The sequence below is a fragment of the Felis catus genome, chromosome B2 (genome assembly GCF_018350175.1).
Source record: "Felis catus isolate Fca126 chromosome B2, F.catus_Fca126_mat1.0, whole genome shotgun sequence".
NCBI classification, from domain to species: Eukaryota; Metazoa; Chordata; class Mammalia; order Carnivora; family Felidae; genus Felis; species Felis catus.
In genome coordinates this window covers 61,657,037-61,676,177 of record NC_058372.1, presented here as the reverse complement: position 1 = coordinate 61,676,177, position 19,141 = coordinate 61,657,037, and the positions used below count along the sequence as shown (strand labels likewise).

At 35.3% G+C, this 19,141-nt stretch overlaps 1 long non-coding RNA gene across 1 annotated transcript; it reads left to right on the top strand.

Annotated features, from left to right (window-relative positions):
• Positions 1-2,185: 2,185 nt before the first annotated feature.
• On the top strand, positions 2,186-19,134 carry LOC123385421. The gene is made up of 2 exons (XR_006597885.1): positions 2,186-2,252; positions 18,473-19,134. It is a non-coding gene; the product is annotated as an uncharacterized LOC123385421 (long non-coding RNA).
• Positions 19,135-19,141: the final 7 nt, after the last annotated feature.

The following is a 19,141-nucleotide window of genomic DNA, read 5'->3' as shown; positions in this document are numbered from 1 at the left end:
CCAGTGTGTCATTCAAAGCCGTTGTGTCCTTATTGTTTTTCTGTTTGGATGATCTGTCTCTTGATGTAAGTAAGGTGTTGAAGTCCCCTACTATTATTGTATTATAATTGATCAGTTCCTTTATGTTTGTTATTAACTCTTTTATGTATTTGGGTACTACCATGTTGGGTGCATAAATATTTGCTATGGTTATATCTTCTTGTTGGATTGTCCTTTATTATATACTATCCCTCTTTGTCTCTTGTTACAGTCTTTGTGTTAAGGTCTATTTTGTCCAATATAAGTATTGCTACTCTGGCTTTCTTTTGACATCCATTTACATGATAAATGCTTAACCATTCCCTCACTTTCAATCTGCAGGTGTCTTTAGATGTAAAATGAGTCTCTTGTAGGCAGCATATAGATGGGTCTTGTTTTTTATTCATTCTTTCACTATATGTCTTTTGATTATAATGTTTAGTGCATTTACATTCAAAGTAATTATAGATAGATATTGCCATTTTATTACCTGTTTTGTAGTTGTTTCTCAAGATTTTTGCTGCTTCTTTCATGTCTTTCACTCTTTCATGTTTTTCTTGTTTTTTTTTTATTGATATATTTGGATTTCTTTCTCTTTATTGTTTGCATATTTATTAGTGTTTTTTGATTTGTGGCTACCATTAAGTTTGTATATACCATCTTCTGTATATGGCAGTCTATGTTAAGTTGTTCATTTCAGTTTGAATCCATTATTTACTCCTCTCCTCCCCACATATTACATATATGGTGTCATATTTTACGTCCTTCTATTTTGTGAGTTACTTGATTTACACTTTCCCAAAATTACTCATTGTTACTGTTTTTGCATTTTCTGCCTTCATACTGTCACTTTTGGTCTCTCCTTAGCACACAGATTGCCCTTTAGTATTTCTTGCAGAGCTAGTTTATTGGTCATGAACTCCTTTAGTTTTTCTTTGTCTGGGACACTCTTTATTTCTCCTTCTATTCTGAATGATAGTCTTGCTGGATAGATTATTCTTGGCTGCAGATTTTTTTCCCATTTAGCACTTTGAATATGTTATGCCCATCTTTTCTGGCTTGGAAAGTTTCTGCTAAAAAGTACCCTGATAACCTTAAGGGGTTTCCCTTTTATGTATCTGTCTTCTTTTGTGGTTTTGCTTTAAAAAATTTTCCTTTATTGTTATATTTTGCCATTTTAATTACTGTATGTCTAGGTGTGGCTCTGCTTTTGTTGATTTTGTTTGCAGTTGTCTGGATATTTTGTTTCCTTCTCTAGATTTGGGAAGTGCTGCAATTTTTTTCTTCAAGTAAATTTTCTTTCCTTTTTCTCTTTTTTTCTTTTGGAACTCTTGTATTATATATGTTATCATGTTTGATGAAGTTACTGAGTTCTCTAAGTCTAATCCTTTTTTATAGTTCTTTTTTCTTTCTTTTGTTTAGCTTTATTTCTTTCCATCACTGTGTCTTTTAAATTTTTTTAAATTTTTGTTTATTTTTGAGAGAGAGAGAGAGAGAGCATGAGCAGGGAAGGGGCAGACACACACACACACACACACACACACACACACACACACACACACAGAATTCAAGCAGGCTCCAGGCTCTGAGCTGTCAGCACAGAGTCTGATTAGGGTCTCAAACTCAAGAACTGTGAGATCATGACCTGAGCCAAAGTCGGACACTTAACCAACTGAGCTATCCGGGTGCCCCATCTTTTCATTACTCTGTCTTCCAGGTCATTAATTCATTCTGCTTCTTCCAGCCTACTGATCATTTCACTTAGTGTATTTCTTAGTTTGTTTACTGAGCCCTTTTCTATGCTATTTTATACCTCATCTTTGTGTTATTTGTCTCACTCATGTCTTTCACTCTTTTTTCAAGTCCAGCAAGTATCTTTATGATCATTACGATCATTACTTTAAATTCTCTGTTAGGAATTGTACTTATATTTGTTTCCTTTAGATATCTGGCATTGTCCTTGTCCTATTCTTTTATCTGGGAAAAATTCCTTTGTCTTTAATTTTTTCTAAGTCTCTATGCCTGCTTCTCTGTGTTAGGAAAGTCAGCTATTTCTCCTGTTCATGAGGGTAATGGCCTTATGAAACAGAAGTCCTACAGTGTAGTGTCCCTCTTCCCTAGGGCCTGCTGCTGTTCTGCTATTGAGGTCCTGGCCATTTTTTCTTTCAGGTTACTTGTATGCTGAGACTCTCTTTGCCAGTTGTGGGCAGTGTTTGGTCCCTGGCCTGAATGTGGTGAGTTTTTTAAAATTTTTTAAAAATGTTTACTTATTTTTGAGAGAGAGAGAGAGAGCGCACAAGCAGGAGAGGGGCAGAGAAAGCTGGAGATATAGAATTCAAAGCAGGTTCCAGGCTCTGTACTGTCAGCACAGAGCCCAACATGGGGCTCAAACTCACGAACCATGAGATCATGACCTGAGCCAAAGTTGGACGCTTAACCAACTGAGCCACCAGCTGCCCCGTGAATGTGGTGAGTTTTAACTAGGTGTGCACTGGTCTGCTTGTGAAATGAGGCTTCTTGCCATTGGCGCTGCAACTTACTACTAAACTCTTGGATTGGAGATGTGGTGTGAGCAGGGATGTGGGCCAGTCTTCTGTGGGAGGGTGTGCACTGCACTGGGACTGAGGCAAGTGTGACTGGGAAGAGGGGACAGGGCTTGCTGTAAGCAAATTAGGTAATGAGTGTCAGTGCGGCACTGTTTCCCACAGATGGTCCTGTGTTTACACTGAGGGGCAGGGGAGGGGAAATGGCACCTGCCAGTTTCTATGTTCCTAGAGGTGTCTCTCCATGAATGCTGCCTCTCCAGGACATGCTCCAAGATGAGAAAATAACCTCCCACTTTTTACCTCAGATGCTTTTCATATTGTTGTTTCCACACTATATGTCTGTGGCATGTTTGCACTACCTTCTCTCTTAGAGTAGTCACAATGCCTTTGGACTCTTCCTGAGCCACACTCAGCAACCTTTAGAATTCCAGGCTTTAAGCCCCACTGGTTGCAAGAACTCATGAAATTCAGCCACTCTTGCTTTACAACCCAATTTCTATGGGGAATGTCTTCCCTGTGTGATCCCCTGCGTGCTAGTATTTTTCCTGCACGTCTCTGTGACCATGAGTCCTTTCCCACCACAGTGGCCATGATCGATTTCTCTCTCAAACCACATCTCTGCACTTCCTATCTTCTTCTATGTGGCCTCTTCTCTACCTTTAGTTGTGGAGTTTGTTCTGAAAGTCTTCACATAGACTTTGGGGGTATTTAGGATAATTTTGGTAGTTATCTAGTTGTATTCATAGGACAAGGGGAGGCTAGAGACCTTCTACTGCACCACCATCTTTTCTTTCTTCTGATATATACTTATCACACCATATATATTTATATACTACATATATACTTATTTAATTATGATACTCTTAAATTGTTACCAATTTATCAACATTTGCAAAATGAGTATACATATATGTTTATATATATATATATATTTCTTTTATCATATCTGATTATATATATATGAGAAAATCCTATAACTTATATAAAATTTGCTTAGTAGAGTATAATATAAATTTCATGATTTCTACCTCGGTTAAGAACATATTTCTGATTCTTATTGATAATTTCTTTTTTGAAAAATTGTACCAGTTTGTATCCCCACCTACAATGTATAGGTATCTTCTGTACTCTTGATTTTTCTCTCCTATATTTTAAACCTTGCCCATTATATTTTGATTTTCTTTAGTCTCATTTTTTCACTATTTTTCTAAATAAGCCTTTATTTTTTAAGACCAATTGTAGACTTACAACAAAATTCAGAGGGACGTATAGTGATGTCCCATATACTTCCTGTCTCCATACCTGCATAGACATTATTAACATCATTCACCATAATGGTACATTTTTTACCAGGAACCTGCATTGACTCAAGTCCATAGTTTACCTTAGGATTTATTCTAGGTTTGTATATTCTGTGGATTTGGACTATGTGTAAGGATATATATCCACCATTATATAATCATAGAGTATTTTCTCTGCTATGTAACAAGCCTCTGTGCTCCACCTATTATTATTATTATTATTATTATTGTTGTTGTTGTTGTTGCTATTATTATTTATTTATTATCTCACCCATAACTTCAGGAAACCACTGATCTTTTTACTGTCTCCATGTTTCCCTAGTGTAAAAAGTTGTATAGCTAAAATACAGTATATAGAATTGTCATCTTGATTTCCTTCACTTAGTAATATAAATTGAAGTTTCCTTCATGTATTTTCATGACTTGATAGTTCATTTCTTTTTAGTTCTTATTAATATTCCATTGTCTGGATGTGTTATTTTCTTTATCTATTCACCTACTGGAGGACATTTTAATTGCTTCCCTCTTTTGGTATTGTCAGTGTTCTGAATTTTTGCCATTCTACTAAAATGTACAGTGGTATGTCATTGTTTTAATTTTTATTTCCCTAAAAACATATTATGTGGAACAATTTGTGTATGCTTATTTGCCACCCAAAAATGGTTTTTTTGGTATCTGCTAAGGTCTTTGGCTCATTTTGTATTTGGGTTATTTGTTTTCTTATTATTGAGTTCTTTAAAAGGTCTTTGTATTTTTGGATAACAGTTTTCATCAAATGTGTCTCTGGAAATATTTTCTTCCACTATGTGGTTTGTCTGTTAATTATATTGGTGTCATTATTCACAGAGCAGAAGTTTTTAATTAATCAAGTCCATATTATTAATTGTTTCTTCATGGGTTATGTCTTTAGTATTATATCTAAAAAGGCATCACCATACCCAATATTATCTACACTTTCTCCTGTTATTTTCTAGGATTTTTATAGTTTGCCTTTTACATCTATATCTCTGATCTACTTACAGATAATTTTTATGAAGGATCAAAGATGTATGTCTAGACTTATTTTCTTGCATGTGGATGTCCAGTTGTTCTAGCACCATTTGTAGAAGAGACTATTTTTATTGTTTCGTTTCTGCTTCTTGTCAAAGATCAGTTGACTATGCTTATCGAGGTCCATTTCTGGATTCCACTGATATGGTATTTCACCAATACCATAATAACTCTATTGCTGTAGTTTATACTAAACCTTGAAGTCAGGTGGTGTCAGTCTTCCAATTCTGTGCTTCCTCAATATTGTGTTGGCTATTCTGGGTCTTTTGCCTCTCATCATAAACTTCTAGATCAGTTTGCTTATAACCACAAACTGCTTGCTGTGATTTAATTGGGATTACATTAAATCTATAGATTAAGTTGGGAGGAACCGATATCTTGACAATATATGGTCTTCCAATCCATAAACATGGATTTTTCTCTCCATTTATTCAGTTCTTTGATTTCATTCACCAGAGTTTCGTAATTTTCTTTGCGTAGCTCTCTACATATGTTGGTAGATTTATGCCTAGGTACTTCAGGTTTTTCGATGCAATTGTAAATTGTATTTTGCTTTTATTTTCATATTTCACTTATTAATTGCTGGTAAATAGGAAAGCAGTTAACTCCTGTATATTAACCTTGTTTCCTGAAACCTTGCTATAATGTCTCCTCAGTTTTAGCTGTTTTTTTCTTTCAGATTTTTCTGTAGATGTTCATGTCTTCTGTGAACAAAAACAGCTTTATGTCTTTTTTCCCACTTTGTATTCCTTTTAATTCCTTTTCTAATTCATTTTAATGTCTTATTGCATTAACAAGGACTTACAGTATGACGTTGAAAAGGAGTGGTGAGAGGGGATGTTCTTGTTTTGTTCCTGATCTTACTGGGAAATCTTCAAGTTTCTCACCATTAAATATAATGTTAGCTGTAGGGTTTTGTAGATATGCTTTATCAATTCAAGGAGGTTCCCCTCTATTTTGAGTATCCTGAGAGCTTTTGTCATGAAAGTTCTGTGATGGATATTGTCAAATGACTTTCCTGCATCCAATGATAGAGTCATATAAGTTTTCTTTTTTAGTCTGTTAATATTATGAGTTACATTAATTGCTTTCTCATGTGAAACCAGTCTTGCGTATCTGAGATAAGTCCCACTTGGCCATGGTGCATAATTGTTTTTATACTTGCTGAGATTTGATTTGCTAATATTTTATTGAGATTTTTTTCTATAATCGTGAGATATTGGTATATAGTTTTCTTATCTTTATCTAGTTTTCATAGAAGGTAATGCTGGCCTCAAAAATTGGGTTAGGAAGCATTCCCTCAGTTTCTATCTTCAAAAAAGATTATGTAGAGAATTGGTACAATTCTTCCTTAAATATTTGGTAGAATTAGTGAACCCATCAGTGGATGGTACTTTCTCTTTTAAAAGGGTTTTAATTATCGATTAAATGCTTTAACATATATAGGACTATTAAGATCATCTCTTCTTTTCTGAGTTTTGGCAGTTTTGGTTTTTTTAAGAAATTGGTCTGTTTTACTTAGGGTATCAAATCTGTGGGCATAGAGTTGTTCATAGTATTCCTTTTCTGTTCTTTTAATTTCCATGGAGTTTTCAGTTGTTTTCTCTTTCATTTTGGATATTGCTAATTTGTGTTTTCTCTTTTTTTTTCTTATTTAACCTGGATAGAGGCTTACTCATTTTATTGATCTTTTCAAAGAACTAGCTCTTGGTTTTGTTGATTTCTCTCTATTGATTTCCTGTTTTCAATTTCATTGATTTCTATTTTAATTCTTATTGTTTCTTTGCCTTTCATTTTCTAGTTTCCTAAGGTGTAAAAGTAAAATATTGATTTTAGAAGTTCACTTCTAATATTTGCATTCAATCCTATACATTTTCCTCTAAGTCCTGTATTCACTACATTCCACACATTTTGATAACTTGTTTTCATTTTCATTTAGTTAAAAACATTTTAAAATTTAACTTGGGATTTCTTCTTCAATTCATTTGTTTTTAGAATTATACCGTTTAATCCTTATGTGTTTGGAGATTTTCCATTTAACATTCTGCTATTGATTTCTAGTAATTCCATTGTGGTCTGAGAACAGACATTATAGGATTTATATTATTTTAAATTTGTTAAGGAATATTTCAGTCTGTGGTCTATTTTGAATATTTCATGAGAGCTTCAAAAGAATGTGTATTCTGCTTTTCTGGGATAAAATAGTCTATAGATGTCAATTCAATCCAGTTAATTGATGGTGATGTTGAGTCCAATTATGTGTTTACTGGTTTTCTGCCTGCTGGATCTATCCATTTCTGATAGAGAGGTGTTGAAGTCTCCATCTATGATTGTTCATTCATCTATTTATCTTTGTGGTTCTATCAGTATTTTTGTCACATTATTTGATGCTCTGCTGTTTGGTGTTTACATGTTAAAATTATTATATCTTCTTGGAGAATTAACGTCTTTATCATTTTGTAATGCCCTACATTATCCCTGATAACTTTCTTTACTTTGAGGTCTGCTCTGTCTGAAATCAATAAAGCTACTCCTGTTTTCTTTTGAATAATGTTAGCATGATATGTTTTTCTCAATTTATTTACTTTACTCTATATGGGCTTTTATATTTAAATTATTATTTTTTTTGTAAATAACATATAGTTGGGGTATTTCTGATCCACTCTATCCCTGTCTTTTAATTGGTGCATTTAAACCACTGACATTCAACGTGATTACTGATATAGCTGGGTTAATATGTACCATATTTATTAGTGCTTTATTTTTGTTGCTTTTGTTCTTTGTTACTATTTTTGTCTTCTGCTATTTTTTCTACCTTGTACCACTTCATGTGTAGTTTGAGTCTCTTATAATAACAAAATGATCCTAATTCCTGTCTCCTATCTCTTGTGTAATTGCTATCATTCATTTCACTTATGTGTAAACATGCATAAGCCTGTTAGTAAACACAAATATACAAGATACATACATAAGCATACCTGATAAAAATGTTGCTATTATTGTTTTGAATACTTTCTTGTTCAATTATGAATAAGAAAAATACAAGTTTTTAATTTACCTTTACTTATTCCTTCTTCAATGTTCTTTGTTAAAATGTAAGTTTCTGATCTGTATCATTATTATATATTATTTCTCTGAAGAACTTCTGTTTCTTGCAAGGCAGATCTACTGGGAATAATGTCCCTCAATTTTTGTTTGAGAAAGTTTTTGTTTCTCCTTCATTTTGAAGTATAATTTTACAGGGGACATAATACTAGGTTGGTGTTCTTATTTTTTTCTTTCAAGACTTTAAATATTTCTCTTTACTCTTTTTTTGCTTGTTTGGTTTCCGAGGAAAAGTAAGGTGTAATTCTTATCTTTGTTCCTACACAAGTAAGGTATTTTTTTCCCTCTGGCCTCTTTCAAGAATTTTCTTTATTTTTGATTTTATATAGTAAAGATGAGATGCCTCAGTACAGTGTTTTTGTATTTATCCTGTTTGGTGTTCTTTGAGATTCCTGAGTCTGAGATTTGGTGTTGGACGTTCGTTTGGGAAAATTCTCAGTCATAATTGCTTCATTATCTCTTCTCCTTTGGCATTCACATCCATGTATATTATATCTTTATTAGTTGTGCCATAGTCCCTGGATATTCTTTTCTTCTTTTTTTTCTATTTTTTGTTCTCTTTGATTTTTAATTTTCAAGGATTCTAATGATCTGTTCTGTACTTTAGAGATTCTTTCTTCAGGTGTGTCCAGTCTACTAATGGATCTATCAAAGGCATTTTTTTTTGTTAGGTTATAGTGTTTTCTTTCTCTCCAACAGTCCCCCCTCCTACTTTGGGATTTTCATCTCTCTGCTTACCTTGTAAATCTGTTCTTACATGCTGACTACTTTCTCCTTTAGAGCCTTAGTGTATTAATCATAGGTGTTTTAAATTCCAACATTGTGGGAGCTCATAGAGCTTGGGTGGCTGAGATTTAAGAAAGAAATGTTTTGGTTGAGAAGCAGCAAAACAGATCAGGAAAACCAGGTCTCCTTTGAAATGTCAAGACTGAAGACAGCCTGAACTTGCCTGTGGATCAGCATGTTTTTCCCCTATGTAAATGCTTAATTTAAAGTAGTAAAACAATCCCCTTCCTATGACATATACACTGCCCCTGTCATGTATGCCTGTGCATCACTACCCTGATTGTATTGTTCCCCTGATAATCTATGAGGGTGCTTCGTTCCTGTATTTGAAACCACACATTCCTTTCCTCTGCACCCCTTGAAATGTACTGATAAGATCCTCAATAAAAACTGGAGATGAGTTTTGCTCGGGGCCATCACCACTTGGCCCCCTCGCCCTCTCCTTTCTGTGAGTAATCGGTCATCCGCCACCCGAGTGTTTGTGGATCAAACCCAGCACAGCATCCCTGCCATGTCTCATTCTGATAATTGTTCTGTCTTTTAATTTTTTTTTTTGCCTTTTGGTATGCCTTATCATTTTTTCTTGATAGTCAGACATGATCTAGTGGGTGAAAGGAATTGTTATAAGTGGGTCTCTAGTAATGTAGATGTGAGATGTGAAGAGAGGTGAAGCATTCCTTAGTTCTCTATTATGGTTTCAGTCTTTTAGTGTCCTATGCCTCTGGTTTGTAAACTTCACAAGTGTTTCTCAGTTTTTCCCTTCCCACTTAGGTGAGTGAGATGACCTGAACTGGCTGAAGTTGAGTATTTCCTTTCCACAGGTCAGTTAGATTCTGATAATACCCCAACAGGTTAGGCTCTGGTTAACTAGTTTCCATTGAGAATAGGCTTGTCAAGAACAGAGTGCTCTGGCATATTTCAAAATGATTCCTTTCCCCCTCCTCCTGCTAGAAGAATGAGGGAATTTTTTAAATCTAACATATGCTGCAGGAATCTGGTTGACCTCCTAAAAGTATATCTCAGTATTATAGAGCAACCATATGACTGGATTCTCTAATTTTGTTGTTGTTGTTGTTGATGTTGTTGCTTGTTTGCTTTTTTTTTTTTTTAACTCTCAAGCATTCTCCATACTGAATCTCCAGCACTTTGTCAATTACAGTTCAGGTTTTCCTACAATACCACTGAATTCCACAGTAGTCTCATGAGTCTCTGCTCTGGCAAGCCACAACTCCTTGTATTTGCTTGTCTCTCCAGTTTTGTGGGGTTCAGTGGTTTGCCCTGTGTCCTTCCCTGTCTTATTGTTGCAAGAAGAGTTGCTGATTTTTGTCTGTTCAGCTTTTTACTTTTTCTTATGATAGAGGGGCAACTTCCAAGCTCATTAAATGTGAAAATAAACTGCTTTTCACTTACTTTTTATATTAGCACATTAACTTTCTTGAGTTTCCTAAGTTTAAAAGACAGTTTAAAAAATCTGCAAACTTTATTTCTTTGGGGAAGCAGGTATAAAACTATTTTCTATGTATTCATTGCCAAACTACTTGAATGAGTCAACTATACCCACTTCATCACTTACCATTATTCAATGCAGTCTACTATCTACCCTAGCACATCATTGAAATAGCATTTAAGATCACTAATGCCCTCCTAATTGCCAAATCAGTGGCATATTTTCAGTATTCATCTTATTTAATCTTTCCAGCTCAAGAGATAATGGTGCCTCTCTCTTATTGAAATTCTCTGTTGTATTAGTGACACATTGTCTCTAATCCACACTTTTATTCAAGGTTCCATATTCAAGATGTCAATTTTCCACTAGCCCTTTAACTGAAAGTCTTAGAATATTTTAAATTCAACAGAATATCAAAACAACTATATGATAGCCTGTTTCCATCATAATTTCTCACCCTTACATCTTTTCCACCTTTTATATTCTTCTGCATTTAAAGATAAAATTTGTTAGCCTCTGCCTGGTTCATTGCCCTTCCCAGTCCTCTCTTGCTAGAACTAGAGTTACTGTCTCCTCCCACCTGCAAATTCAGCCATATTCTTCTTTGTAAACTAATTCTAATTAAGGCAAGGAAACAATCAGTAGCCTCAGGAAACATATTTAGGAAGTCCAAATTAAGTTGATTTCTCAAATCTGTGATTTAGTGACATAGTCATCCCTATACTTATGATTTTCTGTTAATCCCTGTCTGTTGGTCTTGGTCTATAAAAGTGGTCATCTATTATTGTCAACCTTCTTAGGTGTTTTCCAGCCTTTTCTCCAAGAGCCTCTTCTATTTCATTCTTCCATTTCCAATCCATTCTTCACAGATAATTTCTAAATCATAAACTCTGTGACATTATTCATATATTTTAAAAATCTTTATGTTGTTACATTGTCATATGATTAAGAACCTTAACAATTTAATAGACTCCTGTATCCACCCGGTAGTCTCAGTCCATAGGTCAGCTCCCCAGACATCTAACATACAGTAGTCACTTTCTATATTTTGCTGGTTTGAATGTTTATAACCCCTGTAGTAGGCATTTCTGGGAACACAATATTAATAAAAAATCATTCTCCTGCAAAGTTCCTGATACAATAGGTAGAGTTGGTTTATGATCAACGTTAATGACAGATAAATTTAAAGAAATATCAATTTATAGACAGCAATAAGAATAGCCTCTCATTCAAGATCTTGCAGATCTTATGTCAGCACTATGTTGGACATGCCCTGGTAAATGAAAATTCGGTAGGGATGTCATTGGTCCAATGCAAAGCAACTTTAGAGTTCTGAGGTATAAGCACTGATATTTAAAATGTAGAGCAAGAGCAAGTATAAAGGTATAGAGTAAGTCCATGTCTAAATATAGAGTTGACATCAGGTAAGAAATCCATGGAGGATTCTGGGTCAGCCAGTGGAGGTAACATTACTCTAGGTATAGGGAGAGAAGGCATTGATAATGGGAAACAGGTGTAACTTGCCAAGGAAAGGCAGAATATTATCCACAAATTAAAAATAGGAAGCAGAGTAATGACCTAATTAGTTGCAAAGCACTGTTATGACAGAAAAAGAGTAGATTGGATGAAACTATGGGCAAGGGATTGTGATTCAATTTAACCTTTGCAAATTATCAAGTCCATGGGATAGGGAGGAAATCTAATGAGAATTGCTACAGTCAGCTTTGTAGGAGATTAACGGCTAGAACCTAATGTATAAAAATGGGCTTGTTCTAGACACTACTTTTTCCTTGAAGGAATCCCAACTTCTTACTAAATAGTCAAATCTCTTAGTTTGTGAAAACTAAAAAAGTTTATAACACTGAGTTTTCTATCAAATAAACCTGCAAACAAACTGAATCCAATTATGTCCTAATTAAGTCCTAAATTGTATGGTCTTGAAGTAAATATATATATGTACTTAAAACATATTCTTTAGTAATCAAATTTGCATAAATATATTTTTCTCAAAATTTTAAAACTATTGCCTGGAAGTTTCTAATTTTATGATAGTTGCTTGCTTCATGTTTACCATTGCCAAAAAATAATCTATTGAGTTTGATTCTATCTAAACAAACATGATGGGTATTCTAAAAGGGTTAATTCATGGACTGTTTGAGGCAAAAAGTGATCTGTTAAATCAAGAGAAATTTTACTGCACACTTTACAAAATACTGTGTTATCCTTTCCAAGGACAGGGATCAAGTCTCCTTCAAAGGCTAAAATTTTAAGCACATAAAGTTTATCTCCTGAAACATCCTTTGAAGATTCCTTACTTAAAATGGAATAATCGAACTTCTCATGGTTACTCTAGTACTGACCATGGCTACTGAAAGTATATTTACATCTTTTAGAAACCACATGGATAAGTAAATAATATGTTTGGGACTTCCAGTTATAACATAATTGGATATTTCTTCAATAATATACTATCCTTTTGTATTCTAAAGTTATGAACAACTGGAAATGGTTAGAAATGTATTGTCATATTACATATAATATATATATCACCAATTTAAAACAATTATTATTTATTTATTTATTTATTTATTTTTTAATTCACATGCAAGTTAGCATATAGTGCAATGATTTCAGGAGTAGATTCCAGTGATTTGTCCCCTATGTGTAACACTATTGCTCATCCAAACAAATGTCTTCCTTAATGCACCTCATCCATTTGGCCAATACCACCACCCAACACTTCTCCAGCAACCCTCAGTTTGTTCATTGTATTTAAGAGTCTCTTATGTTTTCTTGCTCTCCTTGTTTTTATATAATTTTTGCTTTTCTTCCATTACATGCATCTGTTTGGATCTTAAATTCCACATATGAGTGAAATCACATGATATTTGTCTTTCTCTGTCTAACTAATTTCACTTAGCATAATACCCTCTAGTTCCTTCCACATAGTTGCAAATGGCAAGATTTCATTTTTTTTTTGATTGCCAAGTAATACTCCATTGTATATATACCACATCTTCTATATCCATTCATCTGTTGATGGACATCTGGGCTCTTTTCATATTTTGGCTATCGTTGATAGCACTTCTATAAACATTGGGGTACATGTGCCCCTTCAACACAGCACACTTGTGTTTCTTGGACACATACCTAGCAGTGCCGTTGCTGGCTTGTAGGGTAGTTCTATTTTTAATTTTTTGAGGAACTCCACACTGTTTTTCAGAGTGGCTGCACCAGTTTGCATTCCCACCAGTGGTGTAAAAGAGATCCTGTCTCTCTGCATCTTTGCCAACATCTGTTGTTGCCTGAGTTGTTCAGTTTAGCCCTTCTGACTGGTGTGAAGTGGTAATTCATTATGCTTTTGATTTGTATTTCCCAGATGATGGGTGATGTTGAGCATTTTCTCATGTGTCTGTTAGCCATCTGGATGTATTCTTTGAAGTGTCTATTCATGTCTTTTGCCCATTTCTTCACTGGATTGTTTGTTTTTTGGGTGTTGAGTTTGATAAGTTCTTTATAGATCTTGGATATTAACCCTTTATCTGATATGACCTTTGCAAATATCTTCTCCCATTCCGCCGGTTGCCTTTTAGTTTTTCTGATTGTTTCCTTTGCTGTCAGAAGTTTTTCATTTTGATGAGGTCCCACTAGTTCATTTTTGCTTTTGTTTCCCTTGCCTCCAGAGATGTGTTGAGTAAGAAGTTGCTGCAACTGAGGTCAAAGAGGTTTTTACCTGCTTTCTTCTCTAGGTCTTTCATCCATTTTGAGTTTACTTTTGTGTATGGTGTAAGAAAGTGGTCCAGGTTCATTTTGCCACATGTCGCTGACCAGTTCTCCCACCATTTGCTAAAGAGACTGTCTTTATTCCATTGGATATTCTTTCCTGCTTTTTTCAAAGATTAGTTGGCCATACGTTTGTGGGTCCATTTCTGGGCTCTCTATTCTGTTCCCTTGATCTGAGTGTCTGTTCTTGTGCCAGTACCATACTGTCTTGATAGTTACAGCTTTGTAGCATAGCTTGAAGTCTGGGATTGTGATACCGCCAGCTTTGGTTTTCTTTTTCAGGATTACTTTGACTATTCAGGGTCTTTTCTGGTTCCATACAACTTTTAGGATTGTTTGTTCTAGCTCTGTGAAGAATGCTGGTGTTATTTTGATAGGGTTTGCATTGAATATGTAGATTGCTTTGGGTAGTATAAACATTTTAACAATATTTGTTCTTCCAAGCCATGGGCATGTAATGTTTTTCCATCTTTTTGTGTCTTCTTCAATTTCTTTTACAAGCTTTCTATAGTTTTCAGTGTGTAGATTTTTTACCTCTTTGGTTGGGTTTATCCTAGGTATTTTATGGTTTTTGGTGTAATTGTAAATGGAATAGATTCCTTGATTTCTCTTTTTGTTGCTTCATTATTGGTGTATAGGAATGCAACAAATTTATGTGCATTTATTTTATATCCTCTGACTTTGCTGAATTCATGAATCAGTTCTAGCAGTTATTTGGTGGAACCTTTTGGGTTTTCCATGTAGAGTATCATGTCATCTGCGAAGAGTGAAAGTTTGATTTCCTCCTTGCTGATTCCTTTTCTTCCTTTGTGTTGTCTGATTGCTGAGGCTAGGACTTCCAATACTATGTTGAATAAAGGTGGTGACAGTGGACATCCCTGTCATGTTCCTGTCATGTTCCTGACCTTAGGAGGAAAGCTCTCAGTTTTTCCCCATTGAGGATGATATGAGTGCTGGGTCTTTCATATATGGCCTTTGTTATCTTGAGATGTGATCCTTCTATCCCTACTTTCTTGAGGGTTTTTTTTTCAAGAAAGGATGCTATATTTTGTCAAATGCTTTCTCTGCATCTATTGAGAGGATCATATGGTTCTTGTCCTTTCTTTCATTGGTGTTATGTATCACACTGATTTTTTTGCAGACATTGAACCAGCCCTGAATCCCAGGTATAAACCCACTTGGTTGTGGTGAATATTCTTTAAATGCATTTTTGGATCCAATTGGCTAATATCTTGTTTTGGATTTTTGCGTCCTTGTTCATCAGGGAAATTGATCTGTATTTCTCCTTTTATTGTGATCTTTATCTGGTTTTGGAATCAAGGTAATGCTGGCTTCATAGAATGAGTTTGGAAGTTTTCCTTCTCTTTCTATTTTTTGTAACAGCTTCAAAAGAATAGGTGTTTACTCTTCTTTATATGTTTGGTAGAATTCCCCTGGAAAGCCATCCCGACTCTGGACTCTTGTTTGTTGGCAGACTTTTTATTTTAATTTGATTTCTTTACTGGTTATGGATCTGTTCAAATTTTCTATTTCTTCCTGTTTCAGTTTTGGTCATTTATATATTTCTAGGAATTTGTCCATTTCTTCCAGATTGCCCAATTTATTGGCATATAATTGCTCCTAACATTCTCTTATTATTGTTTTTATTTATGCAGTGTTGTTTCTGATCTCCTCTCTTTAATTCTTGATTTTATTTATTTGTGTCCTTTCCATTTTCTTTTTGATCAAATTGGCTAGGAGTTTATCAGTTTTGTTAACTCTTTCAAAGAACCAGCTCCTGGTTTCATGGATCTGTTCTACTGTTTTGTTGTTGTTGTTGTTGTTGTTGTTTATAGCATTGATTTCTGCTCTAATCTTTATTATTTCCCCTCTTATTCTGGTTTTGGTTTTATTTACTTCACTTTTCCCAGCTCTTTAAGGTGTAAGGTTAGGTTCTGTATCTGAGATCTTTCTTCCTTATTTAGGAAGGCCTTGGTTACTATCTACTTCCCTCTTATGATGTCTTTGCTGCACACCAGAGGTTTTGGGTTGTGTTTTCATTTTCATTGGCTTCCACATACTTTTTAATTTACTCTTTACTTTCTTAGTTAGCCCATTCATTCTTCAGTTGGATGTTCTTTAGTCTCCAAGTGTTTGTTGTCTTTCCAAATTTTTTCTTGTAGTTGATTTCGAGTTACATAGTGTTGTGGTCTGAAAATAGGCACGGTATGATCTCCATCTTTCTGTACTTGTTGAGAGCTGATTTGTGTCCCAGTATGTGATCTATTCTGGAGAATTTTCTATGTGCAGTCGAGAACAATGTGTATGCTGCTGTTTTATGATGAAATTTTCTGAATGTATCTGTTAAGTCCATCTGGTCCAGTGTGCCATTCGAAGCCTTTGTTTCCTTATTGATTTTCTGTTTAAATGATATGTCTATTGCTATAAGTGGGTATTGAAGTTTCCTACTGTCGTGGTATTATTATCAATGAGTTTATTTATGTTTGTGATTAATTGATTTACATATTTTTGTGCTTCCACTTTGGGAGCACAAATTTTACAATAGTTAGATCTTCTTGGTGGATAGACCTCTAAATTATGATATAATGCTCTTCTTTATCTCTTGTTACAGTCTTTATTTTAAAATCTAGATTGTCTGATATAAGTATGGCTACTCTATCTTTCTTTTGGCAACCATTAGTATGATAGATGGTTCTCCATCCCCTTACTTTCAATCTGAAGGTGTCTTTAGGTCTAAAATGGGTCTCCTGTCAATAGCATATAGATGGATTTTGTTTTCTTATGCATTCTGTTACCCTACGTCTTTTGATTTGGAGCATTTAGTCCATTGATATTTAGAGTGAGCACTGAAATATATGAATTTATTGCCATTATGTTGCCTGTAGAGTTGGAATTTCTGGTGGCATTCTCTGGTACTTTCTAGTCATTGTTGTTTTTAGTCTTTTTGTTTTGTTTCATCTTTTCTCCTCTCAGAGAGTCCCACTTAAAATTTCTTGGATTGCTGGTTTAGTAGTCATGAACTCCTTTAATTTCTATTTGTCTGGGAAACTTTTTCTCTCTCTTTTTATTTTGAATGACAGCCTTGCTGGATAAAGAATTCTTAGCTGCATATTTTTCTGATGTAGCACACTGAATATATCCTGCCATTCCTTTCTGGCTGCCAAGTTTCTGTGGACAGGTCTGCTGCGAACCTGATCTGTCTTCCCTTGTAGATTAAGGACTTTTTTTTTTTTTTCCTTGGTTGCTTTCATGATCCTTTCCTCGTGGGCTTGTGTCTTTTGTGGATTTGACTATGATATTTACCTTGTTGATAGTCTGTTTTTGTTGAATATAATGGAGGTTCTCTGTGCTTTCTGAATTTTGATGTCTGTGTCTTTCCCCAGGTTAGGAAAGTTTTCAGCTATGATTTGCTCACATAACCCTTCTACCCCTTGTTCTCTCTTCCTTTTCTGGGACCTCTATGATTCAGATGTTATTCCCTTTTACTGAGTCACTGAGTTCTCTAATTCTTATATCAAGCTCTTTTGCCTTAGGGTCCCTCTTTTTTCCTGCTTCATTATTCTCCATAAATTTGTCCTCTATATCTGCTTTACTGCTCTGCTACATCCATCCTTACTTCCATAGCATCCATTCAAGATTGCATCACAGTTATAGCATTTTTAATTTTGTCCTGACTAGATTTTTCTTCTTTTAACTCTGCAGAAAAGGATTCTCTGCTTTTCTCAACCCCAGCTAGGATTTTTATTATCATGATTCTATATTCTTGTCCAGATATCCTGCTTGTGTCTGTGTTGAGTAAGCCCTGACTGTCATTTCTTCCTATTCTTTATTTTAGGATGAATTCCTTCATTTCATTTGAAGGGAAAATATACTTAATAAAATAAAAAAATAGTAAAAATTAAAAAAATTAAAAACAACACAAAAAAATCAAGTAAAGGATGCTAGATCCTGGGTGTGTTTTGGTCTGGTTGTTGAAAGAAGCTTGACAGAATAGAGAAAAAAAGGGAAAGAAACAAAAAGAAAAAAAGGGGGGGGGGAGTAAGGGAAATGTTTGCAAATTAAAAAAATGAATGCAACAAAATAGGATGAAATGAAATGATGAAAGTAAAGTAAAATTGAAAAAAATACAAAAAAGTAAAAAATAGAGTAGAAAAAATTAAAGAAAAATCTTTTTTATATAAACAGAAAGTAAAAATAATTTTTTCTCTTTCTGTATTCAATAATAAGAAAAGGAAAGAAAAAGAAAAAAGTTGATTAGATAGACCAGTGAAGAGAATGAAATATGATTGAAATTACATCCAGTTTCCCCTAGGAGTCAAACTGTGAAGCACTTTATAGTTCGTAAACTAAGCAGGTGGAGAGACTCATGGTGCTCATCTAGAGTGCAGTCCGCTCAGTTGGGCAGGGCTTGGTGTAATGGCTCTATTCTCCACTAGATGGCGTTGCTTAGCTCACTGCGGTGGATCTTTTGTGGTGTATGCTCTTGGGCCGGAGAAGTGAAATGGCGTCACCAACTACTTCCTCCCTGGTATCAGAACTCTGTGCTCTTGAAGACCGGCAATCAAGCACCCCTCCTTTGTCTCCAACTTCCGTCCATTTCCTGCTACCAAACTGTCTCTGACCAAGCTATCAGCCTGCCAGGTGGCACCTTCTTCCCGAGTTTTATCTCACATGAGATTGTGTTTCCAAACCCCTCTCTTCTGAGGGCTCTGCAGCTTTGACCCACTCAGACCCTCCTGGGGGAGGGTCTCGCTGAGCAGTGGCTGGGTGCTTGTCTGCCCCCAGGAATGTTCCTGTGACTCTGCTGCTGTGGATGCCCGGAGACTGCAGGTCGGGTGCCAACCCACCCCTAAAAAGTTGTGTGATCGTGTAGCAGCATTGTTTCAGAGATTATGGTAAATCACGACACACATCTGGCACGAGGCTTCACCCTTAATGTCCTTGTTTCAACACCAGTGAAAGTGGCTCTTCTCCGGGGGTCTGCTGGGACCTTTGCCTGTGGAGAAGGGTAACTGCCACTCCCCATGTGGCCTGGGGACACTTCGGACCTTTCTGTCTGCTCCTAGAGATTCGCCCTTCCCAGCAGAGCACCACCAGGTACTGAG